The sequence below is a fragment of the Ovis canadensis genome, chromosome 11 (assembly GCF_042477335.2).
Source record: "Ovis canadensis isolate MfBH-ARS-UI-01 breed Bighorn chromosome 11, ARS-UI_OviCan_v2, whole genome shotgun sequence".
NCBI classification, from domain to species: Eukaryota; Metazoa; Chordata; class Mammalia; order Artiodactyla; family Bovidae; genus Ovis; species Ovis canadensis.
Genome location: NC_091255.1, coordinates 14,691,110 through 14,705,398, shown reverse-complemented (window position 1 = coordinate 14,705,398; position 14,289 = coordinate 14,691,110). Strand labels below are relative to the sequence as shown.

At 39.1% G+C, this 14,289-nt stretch overlaps 1 non-coding gene across 1 annotated transcript; it reads left to right on the top strand.

The window, feature by feature from the left end:
* Window positions 1–3,795: 3,795 nt before the first annotated feature.
* Window positions 3,796–3,902, top strand: LOC138415627 (U6 spliceosomal RNA). Its single transcript, XR_011247371.1, has one exon. It is a non-coding gene; the product is annotated as a U6 spliceosomal RNA (small nuclear RNA).
* The last annotated feature ends 10,387 nt before the right edge of the window (window positions 3,903–14,289 follow it).

The window sequence follows — 14,289 nt, the reverse complement described above, 5'->3', positions numbered from 1 at the left end:
TCTATGGGGAAAGAATCTAAAAAAGAGTGTGTGTATGTATAACTGATTCACTTTGTTGCACACTTGAAACTAACACACTAAAAATCAACCAAACTTCAATTAAAATTTAAAATATACTAAAGTAAAATTCCCATGCTTAAACTCCAAAAAAACTCTACAGCATACAAAATAAATTTAATAACCAGATCTTATACCCAAAAAAGTAGAGTTAACAGAACAATTAGAACTGGGTTTGTGGAACAGAATTGATATGTTCTTTATTATTTCTGAGAGCAAAACTAAGGCCAATGGAGATATCTACCAGTCTATCTACATCTATTTAGAAATTTACTGACCTAGATACCAGGGAATCTGTAATCACTGGACCTGGTATATACCAGCCCTGTAATAAGTATTTGATGAACATATCTAAGCAGCATTGGGGCAGATATATATTCATCTTATTTACCAAGAAAATGACAGAAATGGTGTTCATTGGATTTTCATTCTAGCAGGGAAGCCAGCTAATCAATAAATATGTAATATAAAAGTAAGCAGCAATAATTTTCCATAAGGAAAAATGAAGATGAGCAAGGATATAGAGGATAATGGGGGATCCGTTTTGCTGGCCTTCTTGGTTCAGGAGGCGAGAGACTACTATAAACAGGGAGACACTTGAGCAGAGACCTGACTGTAGTGAGTTGCCTATCATTAAGTAGCCAGAATTTATTGACTATAAACAACATTTCTTATCTCAGAGTTTCAGTGTGTCTGGAGCCTGGGTGTGGTTGAGCTGGTCCTGGTGTCTGGCTCAGAGTCTCTCAAGGCTGCAGGCAGGGGTCCTCTGGGACTGCAGTCCTTGCAAAGCCAGACAGCACAGAGACGGATTCTCTTCAGTCTCACTCAGAAGACTACTGGAAGGACTCAGTTCCCCCCAGCCTGTTGGGCAGAGGGTCTCAGCTTCTGACTGGCTGCCAGTCAAAAGACCACACTCAGCCTCTCCAGACAGCAGCTCCCAAATGGCGACTTGCTTCATCAGAGGAAGCAAGAAGCTCCAGAGAGAGAAAATGAGCAAGAAGGACATCACAGTTTTTCATAGTCTAATCTCTGGATGACATCCCATCACTGTTGCTCTTCTTTACACCAATTCTAGCATGGTCTGCTCTTTATAAGCAGGTCGCTAGGTCCAGCTCAGACAAGAAGTGTTGGGGGTGGAATATGGTGAACGTGATCCTGACTGTACCCAGGGAGCTGTGGTGGAGATTCTCCTAGAGCCCTGGGATATTCAGGGAATGCAGGGTCTAACTCCTCCTGGAGAATAAACAGGCTTAAATTGCTGAGTCCTTCTTCCTAGTTATCTGGATGAGTTAATTCCAGCTCAGATCTGCCAGCTGAACTCTTCCCTGGCCAAGCTTCTCTACTTAGAAAATCTGCAGGCCTCACCCAGTGATGTCAGGAGGTGTGTGTGCCCATCAGTCCTCCCCTCTCATGAGATGCGAGTGCTCTGACTTTGCATCAGGAAACATCTGGTTGATCTCCTAGTCCTCCAGCAGATTGCTGGATGTTTCATAAATTATTGGAATATAATTGGATGGGAAGACATGGAGCTTTAGTGATTATTCAACCCTGCCAGCATGTTATAAACCAAATGAGACGTGAGAAAACAGCCTCCTTGCACACCCTCTCCAGGGACCCAGCACCTTGGCTGCACAGGCACATTTCCTAGCTTGTGATGGAAAGCAAATGCTGTTTACAAGAGCCTGAAGTAGCTGGAAGCAAACAGGAGCTCCTATTTGGATGCTTTCAGCAATCCAGCAATTATTCAACACCAGCCTGAAATTAGGCTCCTAAGAAAGAGTTTATTCACTGTCCCTGGAAAAATGAAGCTCCAAGTTCATTGGTAAGCAGAAACCATGACCACTTAGAAACAGATCTGGTCCCTCATAAGCTTTCATAGAAGAAAAGTTGCTGTGTATCCTTCACTGAGCTCTAAGTACCATTTTTGGCCTGCTTGGTTTTCACTGGCTTCTTCTCAGTTTATGAACCACTAGAGAGGAATTAAGTAAAATACGTAGGAGAAAATGGGTTTAATAACTGCTCCCCACCCCACCAACCTCCACACCTGTCCCTGAGAGAATCAGATTTTCTTAACTGCCAGCATCCTGACCTGAAAATGAAAAGCTCTTCTTTTCTTGAAGTGTTTTGCCTCTCTCCTCCCCTATCTACACCAATGATAACTTTGAAAGTGTCAACTTCTAAACAGTCATTATACATCCTCCAAAGGTATTCAAACAGAATGCAGAATCATTTTTAAATTTTTAATCAATAAAACTAAGCAAAAAATAACTAAAATGCAAGAAAAATCTATTTGTTAAAAGTTCTAAAAGTTCATTGTTCTAAGAGCTCACTCTTTTATTAAGAAATAAGTGGAACATGAGATAAAGTTTTCATTTTTATATCCATCTTTCTGCCATAAGGTCAGATGGAGATCCTAGGGCTTTAGGGTGTTGTTCCACTTTTGATTCATTCATTTATTCATCAGAGAGTTGAAAATTGTGTGTGTTCTATATATGGAGTGTATAGCTGGGCACAAAATAAAGTTCCCTGCTCTATTACAGTCTTTATACCTACAGATGTGTTAGGATGAAACATTCTAATGAGTGAAATGTTCAGAGTGTGCTTGGCATTTTGAAAGTGGTAAGTAAACCTTCACTATTATTACTTACTTCTGTGCTTTGACTGAATCTAGTTCTTTTACTTTCTCAAATTGTAAAGGAAATTCTCTGTGTTTTGACTAATGTTTATCCAAATTCAACTTTATCACAGGGATTTGACTCACACAATTATGTAGACTGGGAAGTCCCAAAAAGATTGTGGAAATCCTTGCTGCACAGGCCGTCTCTAGTTGTGGTGAGTGGGTTTACACTTCATTTGCAGTTCACATGGGCTTCTTATTGCTGTGGCTTATCTTGCTATGGGTTTCCCTGATGGCTGGGTGGATAAAGAACCCGCCTGCAACACAGCAGACACAGAAGATACGAGTTCAGTCCCTGGGTCTGGAAGATCCCCTGGAGGAAGAAATGGCAACCCACTCCAGGATTCTTGCCAGTAAAATGCCATGGATAGAGGAGCCTGGTGGGCTACAAAGTGTCTCAGTGAGTCGGACCTGACTGAGACACTAAGCGCACATGCTTTTGTTGCAGGGCATGAACTCTAGAGCACACAGGCTTCAGCAGCTGTGGTGCACATGCCCAGTTGCACAGAGGCATGGTGAATCTTCCTGGAACAGGGATAAAACCCATAGCCCCTGCGTTGTCAGGAGGATTCTGAAACACTGGACCACCAGGGAAGTCCAGCTTGCTATCTTTCTTGCTACAGATTCTGCGATAGAGATAATACGAACTTATATGACTTTCAGCAGACAAAGGTAGAATAAAAGTATTTAATGCTGAAAAATCTAAAAATATGCTTATTTAATTAAGCTAAACTAAAACTAGCTTTATTTGACAAGTGGACACAAAGCTTTATGGTGAATCTTGCTTTTCTTTTAGTGATAGAGCGCAATGCTACACACCATGACTTACATTGTCATACTCCTTTATGTCTATTTTTCAAAATGATCCTCCATTGAAAGAGGAATCTTAGGGATGCAGAAAACTTTGGATTTGTTTTTGGCCCAACCTTCAAGAGACCTTAGAGCAATGACTGCCTTAAATTATGTAGGATACAAGAGATGGTGGTACAGTTGCTTATCAAAAATGAGAACATTTTATTTAACATTTTTAGTCTGAAGGTGTTGACAAAAAATAATACAGAGTGCTCGCTTCGGCAGCACATATACTAAAATTGGAACGATACAGAGAAGATTAGCATGGCCCCTGCGCAAGGATGACACTCAAATTCGTGAAGCGTTCCATATTTTTACAGAAATCCCTTGCATTCCTATACACTAATAATGAGAAAGTAGAAAAAGGAATTAAGGAAACAATTCCATTCACCATTGCAATGAAAAGAATAAAATACTTAGGAATATATCTACCCAAAGAAACTAAAGACCTATATATAGAAAACTATAAAACACTGATGAAAGAAATCAAAGAGGACACTAATAGATGGAGAAATATACCATGTTCATGGATCGGAAGAATCAATATAGTGAAAATGAGTATACTACCCAAAGCAATTTACAAATTCAATGCAATCCCTATCAAGCTACCAGCCACATTTTTCACAGAACTAGAACAAATAATTTCAAGATTTGTATGGAAATACAAAAAACCTCGAGTAGCCAAAGCAATCTTGAGAAAGAAGAATGGAACTGGAGGAATCAACTTGCCTGACTTCAGGCTCTACTACAAAGCCACAGTCATCAAGACAGTATGGTACTGGCACAAAGACACAAATATAGATCAATGGAACAAAATAGAAAGCCCAGAGATAAATCCACACACATATGGACACCTTATCTTTGACAAAGGAGGCAAGAATATACAATGGAGTAAAGACAATCTCTTTAACAAGTGGTGCTGGGAAAACTGGTCAACCACTTGTAAAAGAATGAAACTAGATCACTTTCTAACACCGCACACAAAAATAAACTCAAAATGGATTAAAGATCTAAATGTAAGATCAGAAACTATAAAACTCCTAGAGGAGAACATAGGCAAAACACTCTCAGACATAAATCACAGCAGGATCCTCTATGATCCACCTCCAAGAATACTGGAAATAAAAGCAAAAATAAACAAATGGGATCTAATAAAAATTAAAAGCTTCTGCACAACAAAGGAAAATATAAGCAAGGTGAAAAGACAGCCTTCTGAATGGAAGAAAATAATAGCAAATGAAGCAACTGACAAACAACTAATCTCAAAAATATACAAGCAACTTATGCAGCTCAATTCCAGAAAAATAAATGACCCAATCAAAAAATGGGCCAAAGAACTAAATAGACATTTCTCCAAAGAAGACATACGGATGGCTAACAAACACATGAAAAGATGCTCAACATCACTCATTATTAGAGAAATGCAAATCAAAACCACAATGAGGTACCACTTCACACCAGTCAGAATGGCTGCGATCCAAAAATCTGCAAGCAATAAATGCTGGAGAGGGTGTGGAGAAAAGGGAACCCTCCTACACTGTTGGTGGGAATGCAAACTAGTACAGCCACTATGGAGAACAGTATGGAGATTCCTTAAAAAATTGCAAATAGAACTACCTTATGACCCAGCAATCCCACTGCTGGGCATACACACGGAGGAAACCAGAATTGAAAGAGACACATGTACCCCAATGTTCATCGCAGCACTGTTTATAATAGCCAGGACATGGAAACAACCTAGATGTCCATCAGCAGATGAATGGATAAGAAAGCTGTGGTACATATACACAATGGAGTATTACTCAGCCATAAAAAAGAATTCATTTGAATCAGTTCTGATGAGATGGATGAAACTGGAGCCGATTATACAGAGTGAAGTAAGCCAGAAAGAAAAACACCAATACAGTATACTAACACATATATATGGAATTTAGGAAGATGGCAATGACGACCCTGTATGCAAGACAGGGAAAGAGACACAGATGTGTATAACGGACCTTTGGACTCAGAGGGAGAGGGAGAGGGTGGGATGATTTGGGAGAATGGCATTGAAACATGTATACTATCATGTAAGAATTGAATCGCTAGCCTATGTCTGATGCAGGATGCAGCATGCTTGGGGCTGGTGCATGGGGATGACCCAGAGAGATGTTATGGGGAGGGAGGTGGGAGGGGGTTCATGTTTGGGAACACATGTAAGAATTAAAGATATTAAAATTTTTAAAAAAAGTTAAAAAAAATAATAATAATACAGAGCATGAGAGTTGTGAGTTAAGTTTTTCGGGGGGGGGGGGGGTGGTGAGCAAAATGAGGACTATAGCCCTGGAGAAAGTTATTCAAATCACTCTGAGGAACTGCTCTGAAGAGCTTGCGGAAGGGGAGGTCAGTATGTCTGTGATTTTAGTGAAGGAGGATACATGCAATCAAGCACACATGTTGGCAGAAGGTTCCTGTCAGTCACAAAAATGTTGCTATTCGTCATGAGGATCAGATGTGTCTATTAAAGACTTCAGTGATTGTCTAGATAGAAGAAGATGAAAGAAATTGGACTGATGAAATCTTCCTCTGAAAATATCTAGATATCTGAAGGCCTGTTCTGCCAGAATTTCTCAGTAAAAAAGAGTGCCTTATTGCTGACCTCCACCCTGAACTCCTTTCAGGCTGTGCCGAAGGTCACCAACTGCAGTGGCTACTGATATCTTACTTGTAGTGACAGGTTGCAAGTGCCAAGTTTTAATTGGCAGTGCCTTCTCATGGTCACAAATTGGACCATAGCCTAGGAGGCACTTCATGATTATTTTGTGTCAGAGTGCTAGGATTGCTTGTTCCTAGGTCAGGCCAAGATTTCATTCTTAGGCCTCTCAGGGTGCTATTGCTGGACTAGGCCCTATCAACCACTGCCAAGTCTCAGGACCACCTGTCTTACTAGTGCGTCATGGTCCAGAAAACAACTCCCCCTGGTTGCTTCTTCCCACATTTGAAGTTACACTATTACTATTATTGATCTTATATAAAACTATATGTCTTGTCAACTGCTTCAAGTCATCTAATCATTATTTTATCAGAGTACGAAATAGGCAGAATATAAGTAATAGAGTTAGTAGTATTTGTAAGGTTATAGGTAAGAATTCAAAATAAGAACTTCCATTAGGTGCTACCCAGTATATCCACAACTCATCTGACTTAATGTATTCAGTACCAATCCTTATCTTTGAAGGAAATGATATCTTGGCATTGTTCATAAAGCACCCAGTCACATTTCTTCATACTATTAATATTAAGCAGGTCACACTTACTATTGTTTAACTGTTTCCAACAGAAGGGGAAAGATCTTTTATGTTTATGACAATGATCAGAGCAGCTATGATTGACTGGCCAAATGAGAGAATCTCATCCAGTAATATCAATGTCAAAAGAACTATAGCTTCTTCCTTCTAGAATAATTTCCTAAGGGTCATCCATTTACAGCCTTGAGTGGAGAAATCCACTCAAGTTAATCTAGAAGTACTGGAAATAAGCAATTGGCCATAAACTCAATAATTCAACTAAATTTATCTGTATATAAGATCATGAAATACATTCATTTCATAAGCAAGTACAAGCAATTATCAAAGTAATCAGTCTGCAGGCCTGCTTTGGCAACTTAGATCACCTGTCTACTTCTTCCTACCACCCTGTCTGGTAGTTTGCCCTCTGTGTGAACATTGGTTAAAGGTGATTTTGAGATCAGTAGCCTGAGTATAGTCCAGTACATTGTAAGGTCCCTCTCTAAGTGAAAGCAGTAATCAAAGCATCAATTTCCTTCAGATGAAATATGCATGAGCTAGTGAAGAGTACCTGATAAGAATCCTTCCATTTGCCCTGGTGGCTTAGACAATAAAGCATCTGTCTACAATGCGGGAGACCTGAGTTCGATCCCTGGGTCGGGACGATCCCCTGGAGAAGGAAATGGCAATCCACTCCAGTACTATTGCTTGGAAAATCCCATGGACAGAGGAGCCTGGTAGGCTACAGTCCATGGGGTCGCAAAGAGTCGGACACGACTGAGCGACTTCACGCATACACACAGGTTGGAGATGGTCCTTTAAATCATGCCTTTTCCAGCATGAATAATCCTTTGGTTGCAGGTCATGGGGCATCTGATCTTCATTCAAAGACATACTAATGAATGGCACTTCAGAAACAAACTAGAGTGTCCTTTTAATAATTCGACTAAAAGTTACAACAATGTAATAGCAGAGCTATGTGGGAAGTGATTCTTGGTAAATAAAGATTTCTATTAACACAACTTGAATTTACTATCCACATAAACATAATCTTTTTCTCCCTAAAATTACCCTCATTTCTACCAAAACAAGACGAGTTTGTTTGCAAAATAACTCTGGTTTCAATAAACTTGGCCTGATGACTTATACACATGAGAACATACAGGCCTTTTGAAATAGGTTTTGCTAAAACCTTTTATATGGAAATTCAGACTGAATTTTTAAAAGGCCTCCTAAAGCCAGGAAAGTCATGCCAAAGTCTTGTCACAGATTTCACCTGTGTTAACTACAGATTTGAGTCAATCTCTCCCTTTTCAAGGGCCCCAAATACTTTGAGATTCCTGAACATGTTAGGAGGTTGCTTTCCTAACCTGGTTGATTTTAAAAGTTTCTGTAAACCCGAGTTTCCAGTCTCTGGAGGGATCAAGGAAAGAGAAAAGATAAACATTTCAATTCTGCTTAAAAGTTATAATTCACCAAGTTGCTGTAACTCATAATTAGTTTGAGGGTGAGAGTCTTTTCCAGATAAGTCTTTTATAAAGTCTTTTTTATAAGTCTTTTATAAAGACTTTTATAAAAGACTTATCTGGAAAAGAAAGATTGAAAGTAAGTAATACTTTAGATAGAAACCATAAATTTATAACCATATTCACTATTTCACACAGTGCTATATAAATAACCCTTTTTGTTACCAGTTTTAAGAAGGCATGGTTAAAGACCTGCTCACTGCACAACTGACAGACGAATTTGGTTACAGCTGTGACATACAACATTTTAAGATAATGACTTAAATTATGACTGATAAATTTTTTTTTTTTTGGTTTTGCCATACATTGACATAAATCCACCATGGGTGTACATGCGTTCCCAGACTGATAACATTTTACCAAGACATACCAGATTCTTAGAAATTCCATATAATTTCTAGATTAATAACATTTATTCACACAATAAGAAGATTTTTTACTTATTTGACAATACTTCCCATGTAATTTAGCATACCAAATAAACCTAGTTAGTTTATATCTCTCTTTGGGATGTTTCAATGGTCCTTTGAAGTAACCAAAATTTGGCTAGAGGTCAAAGAACTACAATAGAATTTGATCTGGGAAATTTTTCATCAAAAATATCAAAACGGGATCATAGTTCACTGTGAATCAGTGTTTATTCATTTCACTAAAATGACAACCGAAGATTTCAAAGTCAAAATAAGGAAGTTATAACAGATTCCTGGTTAAAGGGAGGAGATCAGTATTTTAAGAAAACTGTCCTCAGCAGAGAAAAAAACAAATTCTGCTTTTATACAAACTTACTTTTAAAATTTACTCAATTAAATTTATTCTAAGCCAATCATTTCCATGCACAAAACTCTGATCTCAGGGTTGTTTCTCTCAAATCTTCCATAAATTTCTGTATCCACGTTAGTTTGTCTTTTTTTATTTTTTCCAATCTGAACAACCAGCTCTAAGACAAAATTACTTTCTTTCTTTTTTTTAACATAATGCAGTTCCACTTCTATCTTTTTATTTATTTTACTGAAAACACACATCCTACTTTGCTATTGTATACTGAAATGTTTCCATTATTACTTCTAGCAACTTTAATTTCATATTTAAATTCAAATCCTCAATTCTGTAAACCTTAATTACAAGTGAAAACTAAGAAGTAAGCAATTATGAACTTTTTGCATTAGCATTCTGTAGATTGGCAAACATAAAACCAGTATTTTTTTTTAATATGTGCTTTATCATAGAAAATATCTCAGTGTGGCACCAAACATATTTTTAAATCACCCTAAATACCTTTAATTTTTTGCAAAAGGAAGCTAGTGTTCAGTAATTAATGTTTTGGTATTTGTCTTATTTGGAAATGACCCATTTAATGAACTTTCATCATTTAACTTAATTGATCACAATTCTTAATTTCAAGTGCCTAAAATCTGGAGAGATTGTTTATTAATTTTCTATATAAGTGGAGTTGATTTACAATGTTGTGCTAGTTCAGGTATACAGCTAATTGATTCATATGCTTCCATAGTAGCTTATATGGAAAGATATGGAGTATAGTTCCCTCTACCATATAGGAAGTCCTTGTTGGTTTGAGAGATTATTTCTAACTAGGTATTCCTAAAATGTAATTATTCCTAAGGAGTTTACTCAGAAGCTCTTATTTATATTTAATTTACTTACAAAAATGTTGTCATATGGTAAGCAATTTTTCTTTTCTTTATAAGCAAATGTAATTTTATTAAGGACTTTTTTAAAAATTTCTCAATAACAGTTAAGTTCTAACATTGAGAAAGAGTTTGACATTTCACATGAAGCAACCACAGGCAATAATTTTTAAATTTATTTATTTTTAATTTAAAAAAAATTGCTTTACAATATTGTGTTGGTTTCTCCCAAACATCAACATGAATCAGCCATAGCTTTATGCATGTCCCCTCCCACTTGAACATCCCTCCAATGTTTATTGCAGCTCTATTTACAATAGCCAGGACTGAGCCTAAGGTAAATACATAGATCATTAACTAACTTAAGAAAAACATTAGCTCAAGGTTTGAGAAAAGTTAAGTTCAGGTGGAAACAGGTATTGTCATGACAACACAGAATTTTAAAAGAAACCTCCTTTAAATTTTGTACAGAGAAAGAGGAAAAACCTTCTGACACTTGCAGTCTATTTCCTCCCACTTGGGGGCCCCTAGAAGCAACCTAGATATCCATTGACAGATGAATGGATAAAGAAACTATGGTACATATATACAATAGAATACTATGCAGTTATAAAAAGGAACACATTTGAGTCAGTCCTAATGAGGTGGATGAATCTAGAGACTATTACACAGAGGGAAGTAAGTCAGAAAGAGAAAAAAAATAATGTATACTAGATGGGCTTGATAAAGGACAGAAATGGTATGGACCTAACAGAAGCAGAAGATATTAAGAAGAGGTGGCAAGAATATACAGAAGAACTGTACAAACAAGATCTTCATGACCCAGATAATCATGATGATGTGATCACTAATCAAGAGCCAGATGTCTTGGAATCTGAAGTCAAGTGGGCCTTAGAAAGCATCACTACAAACAAAGCTAGTGGAGGTGATGGAATTCCAGTTGAGGTGTTTCAAATCCTGAAAGACGATGCTGTGAAAGTGCTGCACTCAATATGCCAGCGAATTTGGAAAGCTCAGCAGTGGCCACAGGACTGGAAAAGGTCAGTTTTCATTCAAATCCCAAAGAAAGGCAATGCCAAAGAATGTTCAAACTACAGCACAATTGCACTCATCTCACATGCTAGTAAAGTAATGCTCAAAATTCTCCAACCCAGGCTTCAGCAATACGTGAACCGTGAACTCCCTGATGTTCAAGCTGGTTTTTGAAAAGGCAGAGGAACCAGAGATCAAATTGCCAACATCTGCTGGATCATGGAAAAAGCAAGAGAGTTCCAGAAAAACATCTATTTCTGCTTATTAACTATGCCAAAGCCTTTGACTGTGTGGATCACAATAAACTGTGGAAAATTCTGAAACAGATGGGAATACCAGAACACCTGACCTGCCTCTTGAGACATCTGTATGCAGGTCAGGAAGCAACAGTTCGAACTGGACGTGAAACAACAGACTGGTTCCAAATAGAAAAAGGAGTACGTCAAGGCTGTATATTGTCACCCTGCTTATTTAACTTCTATGCAGAGTACATCATGAGAAACACTGGACTGGAAGAAACACAAGCTGGAATCAAGATTGCCGGGAGAAATATCAATAACCTCAGATAGGCAGATGACACCACCCTTAATGGCAGAAAGTGAAGAGGAGCTAGAAAGCCTCTTGATGAAAGAGAAAGAGGAGAGCGAAAAAGTTGGCTTAAAGCTCAACATTCAGGAACTGAAGATCATGGCATCTGGTCCCATCACTTCATGAGAAATAGATGGGGAAACTGTGGAAACAGTGTCAGACTTTATTTTTTGGGGGCTCCAAAATCACTGCAGATGGTGATTGCAGCCATGAAATTAAAAGACACTTACTCCTTGGAAGAAAAGTTATGACCAACCTAGATGGTATATTGAAAAGCAGAGACATTACTTTGCCGACTAAGGTCCATCTAGTCAAGGCTATGGTTTTCCCTGTGGTCATGTATGGATGTGAGACTGAAGAAGGCTGAGCACCGAAGAATTGATGCTTTTGAAACTGTGGTGTTGGAGAAGACTCTTGAGGGTCCCTTGGACTGCAAGGAGATCCAACCAGTCCATTCTGAAGGAGATCAGCCCTGGGATTTCTTTGGAAGGAATGATGCTCAAGGTGAAACTCCAGTAATTTGGACACCTCATGCGAAGAGTTGACTCATTGGGAAAGACTCTGATGCTGGGAGGGATTGGGGGCAGGAGGAGAAGGGGATGACAGAGGATGAGATGGCTGGATGGTATCACTGACTCGATGGACGTGAGTCTGAGTGAACTCCGGGAGATGGTGATGGACAGGGAGGCCTGGTGTGCTGCAATTCATGGGGTCGCAAAGAGTCAGACACGACTGAGCGACTGAACTGAACTGAACTGAACCACATAATCCCAAAATATCATGCTTTCCTTCTGTATGGTGGTGATCACAGTTTCTCATTACTGTAAACTGTGTGCATGTTCTCTGTAGCCTGCTCATTCTCTACCAGAAGAATTAATCAAACTTTGTGAACTCCACTGCCTAGCACTTAACCTGGCACATCAGGTAGAGAACTTGCAAACTCACTCATAACATGCTGCCTAGTTGTTGCTCCATTATTTTATCTGAGGAAATGGAACATACATTATATGTATCCAAGCAGACACACAAAACCCCATAGACCTAGATTAGCAGTACAAACAGCTTTTCTGAAATCCTCCCATTTTTGTGGTTCTAAACTCTTAGAACCTAATCAGACAAAGTGTGTTCATATTCTCAAAAAAAAGAAAATTATTCTTCCTTGTAGTTGGAGAGTTGTGTACAAAATTGAACTTTGGTGAAGGTAGCCCTGCTTACATGTTGCCTGACTTCCTTTTTTCACCACCACTTCTGGCTCCTGCACTGACTCTGCTCTCACGGGGTGCATGGTGCACTCATATTGGAAGGCATGTTGACAGCAGCATGGGCCAGGTGCATCAGGGCGATGTGCATGGATGTTCCCTTTTTCTCCAATTAAGTTTCAGAGCCTGATGCTCTACCTTAGAAATTAGGTTTGGATGTGGACTACTGAGAGTGCTGTCTCACAGTGGGAGTGATTCAGAGTGGCAAGGCTTACAGCCTCTTGCAGAGCACCTCCATGACAGTGCTGGAGGGACGCTGGAGATGGTGGAGAACCATGGGGGGAAGTGAGCTGGTGTTAGGAATGACTATGCTTTATTGGGTCACTGCTCAGCCTTAAATTCTTCAAACTTCACTCACATTCTGGCTAGAAAGTCCAAAATCCTTGCCGTAGCTCTCATGATCTATAGCTTCACTGCCTCCTTCTTCAGCCACATGTGAGCGATGTCTTCCTCCACTCTCATTGTTCAGATCCTTTGGAAGTTCCTGCAACATGACTGGCTCTTCTGCTTAAGGAATTTTATGGAAATGGTTCCTTCCATGTGGAAGAGTCTTCTTTTCCAAACTTTATCCAGGCAACTCCAACATGTTCTCTGCAACCCCTCAGATTTGGTTAGTGCCCCAGGTCCCAGGTTTAGACTCTAACCCACTTTATTTGCCCTTTCTCACAATTTGTCATCTTTCAACAGCTTCTCCACTGTGTCTTCCTCACTAGATCATAAGCTCCTTGAGAATGGACCCCAAGCCCCTTTTTATCCAAGGAGCTACCATGCTGTCCCCTGGACAGATGGATGCCAGACCATTGAGAAATACCTGTGAAGTGAATACAGATCTCAAAGCATTTCAAGATAATTCTCTGAGCCAACTGGGTGGTACCACCAGAAACGTGAGGATTGAATGGGCTCTTCCTGCTTTCTCTCTTTCAAACCCAGCTGATAAGAAGGAGTTTTGAAGAGCAGGCCCTCGAGGTAGGGATCCTTGGTGAGGAATCTCAGCCAGGAGCCAGGCCAGCATGCTCAATGTAACATAGCAACATTTTCATGAAGTGATAGTCAACTGGAATTCCTCAGTTCCAAGGTCGTCATTAACTTTAAACTGTTATGCAGTATGAATAATTAGACTGTGGGAAAAAATTAGCACTGAGAGTAGTTGCTACTTTAGTCATCAAAATCCTGAAATCCTGACTAATCTCAGCTGGACTGTCTAGACAGTAAGAATTTTGTAACATTGAAGTATAACCTATAGCCACGTCAGAAAAGTCACCCCATTATAAGCAAAGGACTGGAGCACTTTCAAAGAAAGACCCTAGAGATCCTGAGGAATCAAGAACCCCTAAAATGATGATGTGGGAAAAATTGCCTTGAATTAGATTATTAGATATTAAAATG